The sequence below is a fragment of the Mus pahari genome, chromosome 9, assembly GCF_900095145.1.
Source record: "Mus pahari chromosome 9, PAHARI_EIJ_v1.1, whole genome shotgun sequence".
Classification (NCBI taxonomy): Eukaryota; Metazoa; Chordata; class Mammalia; order Rodentia; family Muridae; genus Mus; species Mus pahari.
Genome location: NC_034598.1, coordinates 69,544,579 through 69,557,399, shown reverse-complemented (window position 1 = coordinate 69,557,399; position 12,821 = coordinate 69,544,579). Strand labels below are relative to the sequence as shown.

Genomic DNA, 12,821 nt, shown 5'->3' with positions numbered 1-12,821 from the left:
CCCTCCAATCGACCCCTCCTTGCTGTCTTTCACATTCATGACCTGTATATGTATGTATATACAATCTCTCTCTCTCTCTCTCTCTCTCTCTCTCTCTCTCTCTCTCTCTTTCCCTCCATCCCTCCGTCCCTCCCCTTCTCTCCTAGATACAAAAATACAATTTGGCATCCTTTTGATGACAGCTTCGACAATATACTAGCAATGGTTATCAGAGTTTTTAAAAGCCTATTGCAAAGATTGCATGACATGTTCAGGCTAGAATAATACATTAAAAACCCCACTGTTTACATAGTAATGAAATGCACTGAAGGATTGACAAAAGTGAGGAAGAAGCACAAACATATGACCTGCCACCCCAATAGTAAACAGAGATAAGCCTAAGTTTCTCCACAAATGAATTGATAACATGATTGATTTGAAATGCATTACATGGTATGCAACCGCTTATCAACCCAAAGAAAACCAATTGTGGCTAAGAGTGAATAGCTTTGAAATGATTTCCCTAGCAACTTCACACCTTGAAACTAGTGCTGAATTTAATATAACAAGGCCAAAGAAGTTTTGGCAACTGAAACATGTCTCTTAGCTCTGCAGAGCAGAGAGGGGTCATACAGGGCTTCCTCCAAGCTGTCTCATAAGAATATTTAATATCCACAGGAAGCTCCTTAGGATTTGGTGCTTGTGTATTTCTGCGCCATGCCACTGGCGCCGTATCTGCGTGGGCAGAAAACTTCTTGGACTGGGTTCGTACTGAAGGGCTAAACATCCTAAGAATAGAATGAGCTGCAAGGGTCAGAGCATAATTTATTAATTGGACACGGGAGGACCCTTAACCCTCTCCCGCGTGTCCCATTGTCTCTCTCAATGGTGCGCGGTCTGATTCTGAGCAGAGCTGTGTCCAGAAGGTGGGTCCGAATGAGAAGGCGGTGACAACGTCAGTGGTTGGTCCGGGCAACGGCAGTGGGCGACAACAGTGGGCGGTGATGACAATGACGTAGGGCGGTCTGACGCTGCATTCTGGGAGACCTGGATAGCTCCTCTTAATGGCAATCCTGTCCGTCTGCAGGGGGCGCAATACAATGTTTAGAGGGAGAGTGGTCAGTGGAGGTGAGAGACCCCAACAGGTGCTCCCACAATCCTGGCCATCTCTTTACGCTTACCCTCCCTCTGTCCAAGAGACAGAAGGAATAAATGTTAGTGTGCATTGTCCATTAAACACTGTATCTATTATTTCACATATGCTTAGTATTGTAGAGGTATCAAGACATAATAATACGTATTTTCAATACTTTGTGGTTCACTAACCTACATTTTTGAATATATACTTTAAAGACACAGTAGTCACATTTCTGAAATATCTGGGTGGATGGTATTAAAGAAGAAAGCAGAAAATTCACCCACTCTCAATTCACTAGTTTAAAGATATTAGATAAGTAGGAATGCAGGAAGTTTGGCTAGGATAATTATATCCTTGGTAGAAAAGGTTCTATAAATCTTGAGAATCTTGGTTTTGTTTAAGAAACTAAAATCAAGTGTTTTGGGCTAGACCTTGAAGATTATGGGTAGTAGAAAAACAATTTCCTCTATGTCTCAACCTGACCTATGCAATTCATTGATTCGGATCTAATATGTTCATATAAGTCTGTACAGAAAGATATTGGCATTTCCTGAACTCTAAATGAAACCAACCAAGAAATAGGAAGTATTTTATGAGTATATAAATTGGTTTGTACACAATATGCTCAGGGACTGATGTCCAAGTCAGCACACTTGAATTGCTCATCATCTATTTAAAGTCTGAGTCATATGGGAAACAATTGTGTACCAGTGATCCTAAAAGGAAGTATGTGCCTGGAATAGATGAATCACCCCTTCTGCTATAGGAAATCTGTAGATATAACCTCAGAACATATTTAATGTTCACTAAAGAGGCTTAGAAACATGGGGTTCAAATGTGTTATTACTCAGAGGACATTGGCATTAAGAAATGAACGAGAGCTAATAAAATAGAGAGAATATACAGGTTTGTATGCTTGTAGTAATTACTTAAAATAAATGAGGAGATTAATAATAATTAGAGAAGGGGTTTAGAGGGAAAGAAGGAGGGGTCACTAGAAAAATTGGTGAGAGAGAGCTGAGGGTCAAGAACAAAACTCATTCCTAATGTGTGCTTCTTTCAATTTTCCCATCAGAACAGCAAAAGTAGAACAAAAATCACAAGGACAATGAAAGGAACCTCTGGGAAAGCTCAGAACATCATCGACAAAGTGTCTGAAGCCCGGGCAAGTTCTCTGTGCAAAATTCATCTGCTCATGTGTGATGCAAGCGGGAGTGAACTAGAACTAGCAGAAATAACAGAAGGTTAACCTACACGTATTTCTAGAAGGATACAATAATGATTTACAAAGGCAAGTTTCCAGTAGTTTGAAATGGATTTCATTATAAAATGAATTAAATAAATGAGAAAATATTAAGGAGGCTGATGGTGGCAGTAATGGATTTTAAGTTTTCTGAAATGCTATGATAATTAGGTCAGAACTTTCAAGTGGAAGTAGCGTGATCATCTATGGAAATGTAAAATAGTCACTGAAACAAATAACCCAGGATGTTATTCAGGTTCTCAGATAAATACAACAGTGGCAGTAAAATAATAACCTTTCATTTATCATCCCAGATCTCTATTATATGCAATGAAAATGATTTTATAGGAAGAAAAACAATTTATGATAATTTTTATGGCTGCTGAATAAGAGCATGTGAATGTGAGCTAGTTTGAAAAGCAACTTTCATTTCACTTTTTAGTTTGAAAGTTAGTGAGACTACTTTCCATTGGCATAGTTCTTAATGAGATATCTTCATCATGCTTCAAGAGTCAGGTATCTATGTGAATGATAAGGTGGAAGAATGTTAAGAGTCAGAGGTGAGGAATGACTCTAATGAGATATCTTCATTATGGTCTCAGGTGTCCAGTATCCGTGCAAATGATAAGGAGGAAGAATGTAAGAGCCAGAAGTGAGAAATGACTACAAAGAACCCGTCTGTCAGTCACAAACAAGACTGATGTACACATGAACTCATAAAGACTTTGCTGGTATACCCAAGCCCAGCATCACAGGTTCCTGATAGGGTACCAGCACTGAAAAAGGAAGGATTCATGATACCCCACCCCTAATCAAGGAACTACCTACAATTATTACATATTGGCAAAGAAATAAAACCATCTGTTCCCTCCCTCCCCAGTGGAGTCTCATTGGATATAGTAACCATACCTCTGGGCAGGACCCATGCCCAGGGACAGTTGCCCATTACAAAATTAACTTGATGTTATTTTTGTAGGGTTTCTGTCTCATTTTGCTTTGTTTGAGTATTTTTTCCCTTTGTTGATCTTTTGAGTGTTTATTTTGATTTTCACTTTTTTTTGTTGTTTATCTGATGTATGGGTGTGTGTATGTGTGTGTGTCTCTGTATTGGGTTTTGTCGTGTTTTTGTTTTATTGTTTTATTGTGTTTGGTCCTCTTGTTAAGAGAGAAAAATCATACAGTTGGGTTGTTATGAAGCTGGGTTGATCTGGGAGGAATCAGGAGAGGGGAAATATACAGTGCATGAAAATATTTTTTAATAAAAGAACTTTGGGCTCAATTCTATCATTATTTGACCTTTTCATAAGAATATTAATTAGAGAGGCTTTATAGTCTATATTTGTCTCACCAACTCTCTCACTGTTTTTACCACTACTGGAAGGACGTCAACATCTGCATATATGCTGTAGCTGATAAAAAAGTTTTTTTGACTAGTTGTAAAAGACAAGGGGTTTTTAAAATTAAGATCTGTGATGTAGTGAATCTAGTGGGAGTCTAAAACTGGAAGTTGTTGTCTTGTAGGAACGTGACTGTCTCATCATGTAACAATAAAAATGCAGCCTTGTCTTTTATATTCACCACCACAGGCAAAACAGAGTTAAATTCAGCACCGAATGCACTCAGAAGAGAAGAAATTTCACCGATCTAGCCATCCTACTCCTTCAAGAACTATAGTCACAGTGTCACTGTTAGGGTTGCTACTTATTCCATGTACGTTGGTATTTTTCAAATGAGTGCTATTTTTTTTTGCTAAGTTTCACATTTGCATTAGATGAATGTTTGTAATTTGAACCACTCCCCACTAGCTTATCTCAGACCTGCTTCTTCTCCTACTGCTAATACTTTCCTCTTACTGTAATGCCTTCTTGTGACTTTTTTCTTTAAAAAAATAATCTTAACATTTCTTTTATTAACAACACTCATAATATAAAATCATCAGGGGGGGGAGGGAGGGAGAGCAACAGTGTCAACCTGTACCACCAACCAAAGAATACACATGAACGGACTCATGACTCCGGCCTCATATGTGGCAGAGCCTTGTTGGATATCAGTGGGATGACCAGCCCTTGGGCCTGAGGTGTTACAATGTCCCAGTGTAGGGAAATGTGAGGTCTGGAAGGTAGGAATGGGTAGGTGAGTGTGGGAGTACCCTCATAGAGGCAGGAAGGAGGGAGGATGGGATAGGGGGTTTCCAGAGGGGAAACTGGGAAAGGGGATAATATTTGAAATGTTAATAAAGAACATATCCAACAAAAGAAAAAATAACTATTATATGAAAGATTATTTTTAAATGTTTCATTAGCTTCATAAGAGTTTCATCTCTCCATCCCCAAATCTTCCTGGATTCATTCCTCCCTCCCATACTTTCCCAACTTTATGTTTGCATGATCTTTTACTAGAGAGCCTGACTTTTCAGAGGCTACATATTTCAAGAATGCTGTCTCACTCTCACCCAGTGTTAAGAAATGATAGTATGCTTTGAAATGAGCTAATGTTCCTAAGTACCCTCTCTATGAAGTGCTTTAGACTGGCTTGGTCTTGCACAGGTTTTGGGCATGGTGTTACAATTTCCAAGTTTATGTTTGAAGCTGTTCCATTGCGTGCAAAAGATAACGTTTCCTTGCAGATACCTGAAACCTCACTCTCTATTCCTGTCTCCATCTTCTTTAGTAACCCATGAGACTTTGGAGCAGAAGTTCACTTGAGGGCTAAATATACTGCATTCTCTTATTATCTGCACCTTGGCCAGGGTTACTGTTAATCACTCGTTGAAGCAAAATAGAGGCTTCTAGTATTCAGGTTGATAGATACATCGATCTAGGGAATGATAGTAAGACATTGTGAGTCAGTTCAGTACTTGATTCATTTAGCAGCATAATAGTAGGTTCTCTTCTAGAGCATGTGGTCTGTCTAGCCATAGTTCTCAGCCTAGCAGTGGTACCAGATAGAATAAATCCAAGGGTCAACTGATTGGTTATACACATGATGTTTATGTTTCTTTTGCACTATTAAGCATATCTTCCCAGACAAGTAATTTTTGTACCACTCTGGATCAATAGTTGCATACAAATTATGGTTACTGAAGGGAAATGAAATTTAAAATGAAATTTAAGGCCTGGAATTCTTGTAATGTATGTCAAATAAGTCCAGAGGAAAAACATTGTGGGCTTGGAAGCCTGAGGTGGAGAACACAGTGGATCAGGCCTGGGCATGCCCAAGCAGGCCATTGTTAGAACATTCCTAGGACTGATGGTTTGGAGTCATGTGTTGACCAAATGTTCCACTGACCCGCCCCTCAGGTCTCCTAACACTGCTGACTTGCACGTACCATCCTGAAAATGTGTGGTCATTCTGCTGATGTTTAAATGAGCCAATCCTGTGTAATCACGCCAATTCTTGCTAGCCCCCACCTCCCTATAAAACCCCCAGCTTTCGAGCCACGTGGTCGATGCCTTTACCTCCTGCATGAGGTACGCATCGGCCTGGAGCTCGGCCAATAAACTACCTCGTGTTTTTACATCAAGATGGTTTATTCGTGGTTTTGGGGTGTCACCTTCTCGAGATTGGAGTGGGGAGGGCTCCCCACAGAGTTCTTTCATTACTTTTTCTCCTTTTGTACCTTGTATTTCACATTCCAGCATTATGAAAGCTAGACTGTGGTGTTGAAAATGCAAGTCTATACCAGCTTGATTTCACCATATTCTATGACCCAAGCATATAGTATCTTCAGTAAGAGGTCCTAACCATCAAGTTCTGGAGGGTCACCATGAGCAATGGCAAAGGTTGTAATGTTTGGGAATCTTTGGAGTTTCAGTGGCCAAGCACTCCAAAATTAGTAACTCATATATTGAGGTTTTTATTTGTTATACTGTGGTGAGCTAGGCTTTAATGGATACAGAAGAGAGGACTTGTATGGAGAAGAACATTTATCCTAAATTGGGGATAGAAAATGGTACTTATGAACATGAAGATATTGAGAGGGCTGATGGATTAAAAAAGTAGAGCTTATCTCAGAGCAAATGGGCCACAGCAATGCTCCATTCCGGCAATGGGACATTTTTGGGTCTTAGGATTCCTCAACTCCTTGCTTGTAAGGCAACCAGTGTCAAAGAGCAGGGCACTTCTAGAGTGTAGAAACTGAAAATACTCAGCAAATATGCGCACCAGCTACATGGAGAGTGTTATGGAAGAATTCCAACTCTGCAAAGCAGAACACCATATTAGCATAGAATCATTTAAACCATATCCTTTCTGACAGAATGATGCTACGTATGGTCAGGATGATGTGTTGAGAGCAATGATGTATGGGATCTTTTGGGATAAGAGCTTCAAGACATTTCTTAATCAGGCTGATGGCAGAATCCACAGTGCCCACTCTGAAACTTTCACTGGAGTAGAACAAATAGCGCCAAGAACAAGGTCCCAACTGTGTATGTGTTAAACCGAAGAGTACGTTCTGCTTCTTTTTTAAATCTTATTTAAGAGCCTCCAATATTATTTAATAAAAGTAGTTGCATTTCAGAAATCATCTATTTCATTTTTCCTTAAGCGTAGAATTTTCTTTAAAATTCTACTAGACTGGGGCTCCAATGAAGGACCCCGCCCCCCCCCCCACATTAACAGAATCTCTGACTAATGTGTAAAGAACGTCTTCAAATGTAACCATGGTTTCACCATTGAATACTTCTATTGTTCACCCTCTATTGTGCTGGAGAAGGGCAAACAGCAGGCCTTTTTGATATCAGGATAAAATTTTGATATCAGGATAAAATGAACGTACAAGGGCAGGATATGATACAAAAGGAAGCCAGCTGAACTTTATCTAAGTATGGATAAAATATTTTTATTTTAATGTTTAAAGTTATATGCATTCTTACAACCAGCCATGGCTCCAATTCAGGTTTACTATGGAGAACGGAGGGCGGATGAAACATCAAAGCAAACTGTTAGGATTAATGCATAAATATTGTGATTATGGTTGCTACTCAGAAAAAGAGAGATAACTTTTTCTTGAATTCTGTTCTCATAAATTTATATGACATTAAATATTGCATCCAACAGATTAATTAACATACTTAGATTTATCTATTTGTTTAGATCCTACCACTGTCCAATTGCTGTATTGAGTAAAAATGAAGAAAGGCAGTCTGTGGGGGGAAAAATCATAGATAAAAATGATAAAATGTGACCTTAATTCACTCAATGGCAGAGAAATTTCAACGTGGACTAGAGCTCCTCAGGCAGCTAGCTGCTTTGTGCCTGGAAGGAGTTCATGTTCTCAAAAAAGACACAAAATAAGAAACATCAACTGCGTCTTTAAAAAACAATACAAGAAAATGTAACATGATGAAGAAGTTAAATTGTAATGACATCATGTAATGATATTGTCAGATAGAGGTGAAATAATTGATTGCATTAATTATTGCAACATGAAGTAGAAATTAAACTCACAGACTAAAACCTTCAAAGATATAAATGAATCCACATTGGCTTGTCAGACAAAAAAAGATATATACAGAGAAGATTTTTGTGAATAATTACCTGTATTCTCATAAATATATTTAAATAGACAAAGAACACACCTAAGGCTTTAGAATGCTGTATGAGGAATCCCAGTAAGCTCATTTAAAGATTATCAAAAAACTTGTATGCATTCTACATAGAGGATTATTTATTTTAATGACCATCTGATTATATAGAGGACTATTTATTTTAATGACCATCTGATTACCAATGTAGGCAAATATAAATTCAATTATAAGATTTAAACTTTTTTAGAACACATTTAATCTACAATGAAATGTCCGTGCATAGTTTTTAAATCACTTCTGGTCTTCATAAATGTTCCTAAAATATCAGACATGTTTTACCCATACCCTAATTCAGTATAAAAATTTTAAAAGTCATCTTATACATACAGTTTTCTTCTAATGATTACTGGTTTTTAAAAATTCACAATGGGGTCATGGAGTCATGGCATATATTATAATATAAAAGGTCTTCAAAATGACAGTCACTTATTCAAAAGGTCCTTCTAGGTAAGCATTTGTCTCCAAAGAAATTAAAAATGCCTCATATATTTCAATCTACTATGCTTTCCATTACCACTTACATGGTTATAGATGAATCATTTGAAGAGAGTATATATAATTTTATTTTCTTCCAAATACATATTCTAAATTGTACAAAGAACCTGCTTTCTTGTTCTGATTTTTAAAAACTGCGTAGCTTCATGTTTTTAAGTTAAGTTATTTAAAAGTAGCTTCACTTTTAACAATGAAAATTTAAATATGAAAATGTGGTAGCACTCGGTTTAAAGGTGTCATTTGACATAATGGCATTTCAATTCGATTTCCTTTCACAATGATTAAATTGTGAAGTGAATGGTCAGAATGATTCTGGATGTGAAAAAAATAAAAAGTGCTCTCAGTGATGTCATTTAAGAATTGATTTATCTTTAAAAAAGTGACAGCATAATGGATATGATGTCATTAACCTTGAAACCAAGACCTATAAATAGCCAAGGTTGACAAGGAGCAGAGGTCACCAAGTAGAAGTTAAACTGAACATTTTGAGAAATCTCTAGAGGACAAACTACGGTCACTAATCATTACAAGACAATAGTAAGTTAGTCCATCTTTAGAGCCCTGCTGTCCTGCATTAGGTACGTTGTATTGGAATAGATTGTTGACATTTACTTGGTGGCCATCTACACAGTTTTACAGTCTATTGATGATTTGGTATTTTGGTTATTGTATCGAGATATGGCAATGGAATTAGTCCTTCCTAAAATGCCTTTTCTTCTCTAAGCAAAGTTTGTAACCAAAACTTCTCAAATAGGCAGCATCAATGCAATTCGGGAAGTTTGTATATTTTTCTAACTTGAATAACTTAAATGTGTTTTCCTGTGACAGAATAGGAATTAATTGAATGACCTGAAGATCCCTTAGAGAGAGGCAAGTATAGAAAAAATATATTATTCCTGTAAAAAAGAAAATAAGTAAGTGCAAATACTACTTTGAAAACTTTTCAATTAATGTGGTTTTGTAATGTAATATGGAGTAAGATTTAAATTTGCATATCAACCATCCATATTCAGTTAGGAAATAATAGTTTCCATTTAAACAAATATGCAAAGTAGAGGAAATACATAAATGAAATCGAAAAAAGATTGAAAAATATGTAGTGAATGAATATAGATCAACTCATGGAATGAGAAATTAATAAAAGAAAACTCTTATTCATTAACGGCAAGCTAACTTTAAACTGAAAGAAAATGCCCATTTTAAATTATTTTATCAATTTAAAATATGCATGATTTCTCATATACAGTTATGTATATATTTATATTATATACATATAATTTATATTTAACTTATAGTCATGTGGAGATTATTCATTCATAGTATAACATATCATTTGATGAAAATATAATACCTATTCTGAGATGAACAAAATCCTAAGATAACTATTTATGTCATTCAAAAAAATTATATAGATTTCGGCCATGGCAGCCATCTTTCAGTAACTCACCAAAATGATGACCACAAAGGGAAAGAAGAGAGGTACTCGGTATATGTTCTCTAGGCCTTCTAGGAAACATTGAGTTGTTCCTTTGGCCACATACCCGCAAATCTACAAGAAGGGTGATATTGTAGACATCAAGGGAATGGACACTGTTCAAAAAGAAATGCCCAGTAAGTGTTACCACGGCAAAACCGGAAGAGTCTACGATGTCACCCAGCGCGCCGTGGGCATCTTTGTAAACAAGAAAGTTAAGGGCAAGATTCTGGCCAAGAGGATCAATGTGCAGATTGAGCACATCATGCACTCAAAGAGCAGAGGCAGCTTCCTGAAACGGGTGAAGAAGGAAGAAGAAATATCAGAAGAAAAAGGAAGCCAAAGAGGATATCTGGGTTCAGCTGAAGCGCCAGGCTGCACCACCCAGAGAGGCACATTTTCTGAGGACTAATGCTGTGAGAGTGTAGAGGAGAAGAGAGAAGCTATGACTGAGAAGAAGGCAGGACAGAGAGGATGGCTTCCATATAAAGGAGTCAGTAGAGCAACCCGAGGGGTATGCCCAACTGGGTCCAGGGCAGCCAAGATAGAGTATAGAATTTAGTAATAACTCGGGATTATGGGCAGAGAGGTGGATTAACGTCATGAAGGTTAGGAAGTGGCCCAAGTATTCCTCGTTGTATGGCATATCAAAATGTAAAGGCTGTGTGGTGTGTGTGTGTGTGTGTGTGTGTGTGTGTGTGTGTGTGTGTGTGTGTGTTTCATTTCGGGGACATAGAAAATTCAGACAGAATTTATTTATTAAATATCGAATTCAACAAGACACATTTGAGGAATATACTCTGCAGTCTAAAATGGACAATTCTTATTCACTGTCCCCAGATAAACATAGAAAGACCATAAGAGCTAGAAGACGTCGAAGTCGGCTCTGTGAGTATATACTCCAGAATGACAGGGAACCTTCACCCAAGATACCTCAGCAATATAGTTGACTAAACAAGACCCAACAATCCAATATCAATCGATAGACATGTTAAATCTGAACGAGAACATTTCACAGGGTTCTATCCTTAAAAAAATAAATACAGGCAAGTTATGACTGACGAGAGGAGGATAGTTTAGCCTCTTTCAAAAGAGGAGGCTCCTAATTGGTTGTTCAATACAAAGTGCACAGCTCTGAAATCATGTATATTCTAGCCACATTAAATGGACTTGGTATCCCAGCACTCGGGAGGCAGAGGCAGGCGGATTTCTGAGTTCAAGGCCAGCCTGGTCTACAAAGTGAGTTCCAGGACAGCCAGTGCTACACAGAGAAACCCTGTCTCGAAAAACAAAACAAAACAAAACAAAACAAAACAAAAAAAATGGACTTGGTATTATATGTGTATGTATGTGTGCATGTGTGTGTGTGTGTGTGTGTGTGTGTGTGTCTAAACAACAACAACAGGATTATGTATTTGACAGAGAATTGAAGAGAGACATAGGAATTGGTGGGGAAAAGGGTAGAGGGAATTTCACCATTCTAGAGGTGGCATGACCTAGAAGAATGGAGTTGATAAATGAGGTAGACTAAACATTCATGCAATAGCCAACTTTATTCAGAGCATCAAACAATTTGTACTCTGAGGACTAAGAAGATCCGAGCATGTAAAGCATCCAATCACAAGGACAAGCCACACATCACAAACAACTCCTATGTTTCAGGAAAAAAATGCATGTGGTAAAAACATGTTTTTCCATAGAGGCATATATACAGATAACAATATCCAGCTATAATGAGAAATCAGAAATAAACTCTCTCCTATCTGCTACACCTGGGAGGCACACAAAAACACATCTCAAGATCATTTATTATTATTATTTTATATTTATTTTTTATTATTCTTGAAGAAATTGAGGTCAAAAGAATCTTGTATTGTTTTCTTGGAGTTTTCTCACGAGCATTCATAATTCTCCTCGGATGACTCCATTCTTGGACCTATGTTCCAACAGGACAAAATGTAATTTTAATGTTAAAATTAAAAATTAATTAAAATATCTCATATTTATTTTAATAACACATAGTAGTAACATCATCTTGATAATTAATAGATATATTGAAAGCATTCTATGTATTCGTTATTAAGGCAAATGAAATAGTACCTTTTTTCATGTCAATATCAAGCACACATAATTTTGCTTTGTATTTTCTTGATCAAGTATTACAGAATCAAGAGCCTGGGTCAGGTATCTTATCTATTAAGGCCATCCCTGACTTTCCTCTGGTCATACACATTAGCTTTGTGAAGACATGTAATTTTTATTTCAGGTACTATGACCAACTTTGTCCAGGTTTCTCAGGTCAGGAATCACGGAGGGTAATAGTGATCATCCCTTATCAAGTCTTTCATGTGAATGCATTCTTAACCTTACGATGTAGACATCATCGTATGCCTAGTTTACACACAATGAGTTGAGACATACAGAAAGATTACACAGTTTGCTTTACACCTGCTGGAACACAGCAGACAAGATTTGCCCAGGCAATGTGCTTAAAGCATTCTTCAGGATTGCATTTAGTTCACTGAATGTTCATCCTAAGATGTATTAAAGCAGGTTAGCACCTTATGCCTGGCTGTCGCACATTCTCTAGTTGAAGTTCTGTTTTGTCTATGTCTGTGAAAATCCCATATTCTGCCAGCCAAGCTACTTCCATGCTTTTACCTGCTTGCTTGAGTCTCATGTCATCTTTTGTATGGAGTGGATTTTCAAATGCTTTCCCTACCAAAATCATTACGAAGAGCATCCGTGTACCTCCCTGGTGCACCTCTTGCCTGTTTTCTATGAACTATATCAACTACTTTTATATTGTGTATCCTAAAGTTGCTTAACTCCTTCAGAGTCAGTAAACAACATTATATGGTATAAACGTGCAGCATGCAGGTATATGAGGCCAAGAGAAGG

General features: G+C 37.4%; 1 pseudogene; it reads left to right on the top strand.

Annotated features, from left to right (window-relative positions):
* Positions 1-9,897: 9,897 nt before the first annotated feature.
* LOC110326117 lies at positions 9,898-10,348 on the top strand (annotated as a pseudogene).
* Positions 10,349-12,821: the final 2,473 nt, after the last annotated feature.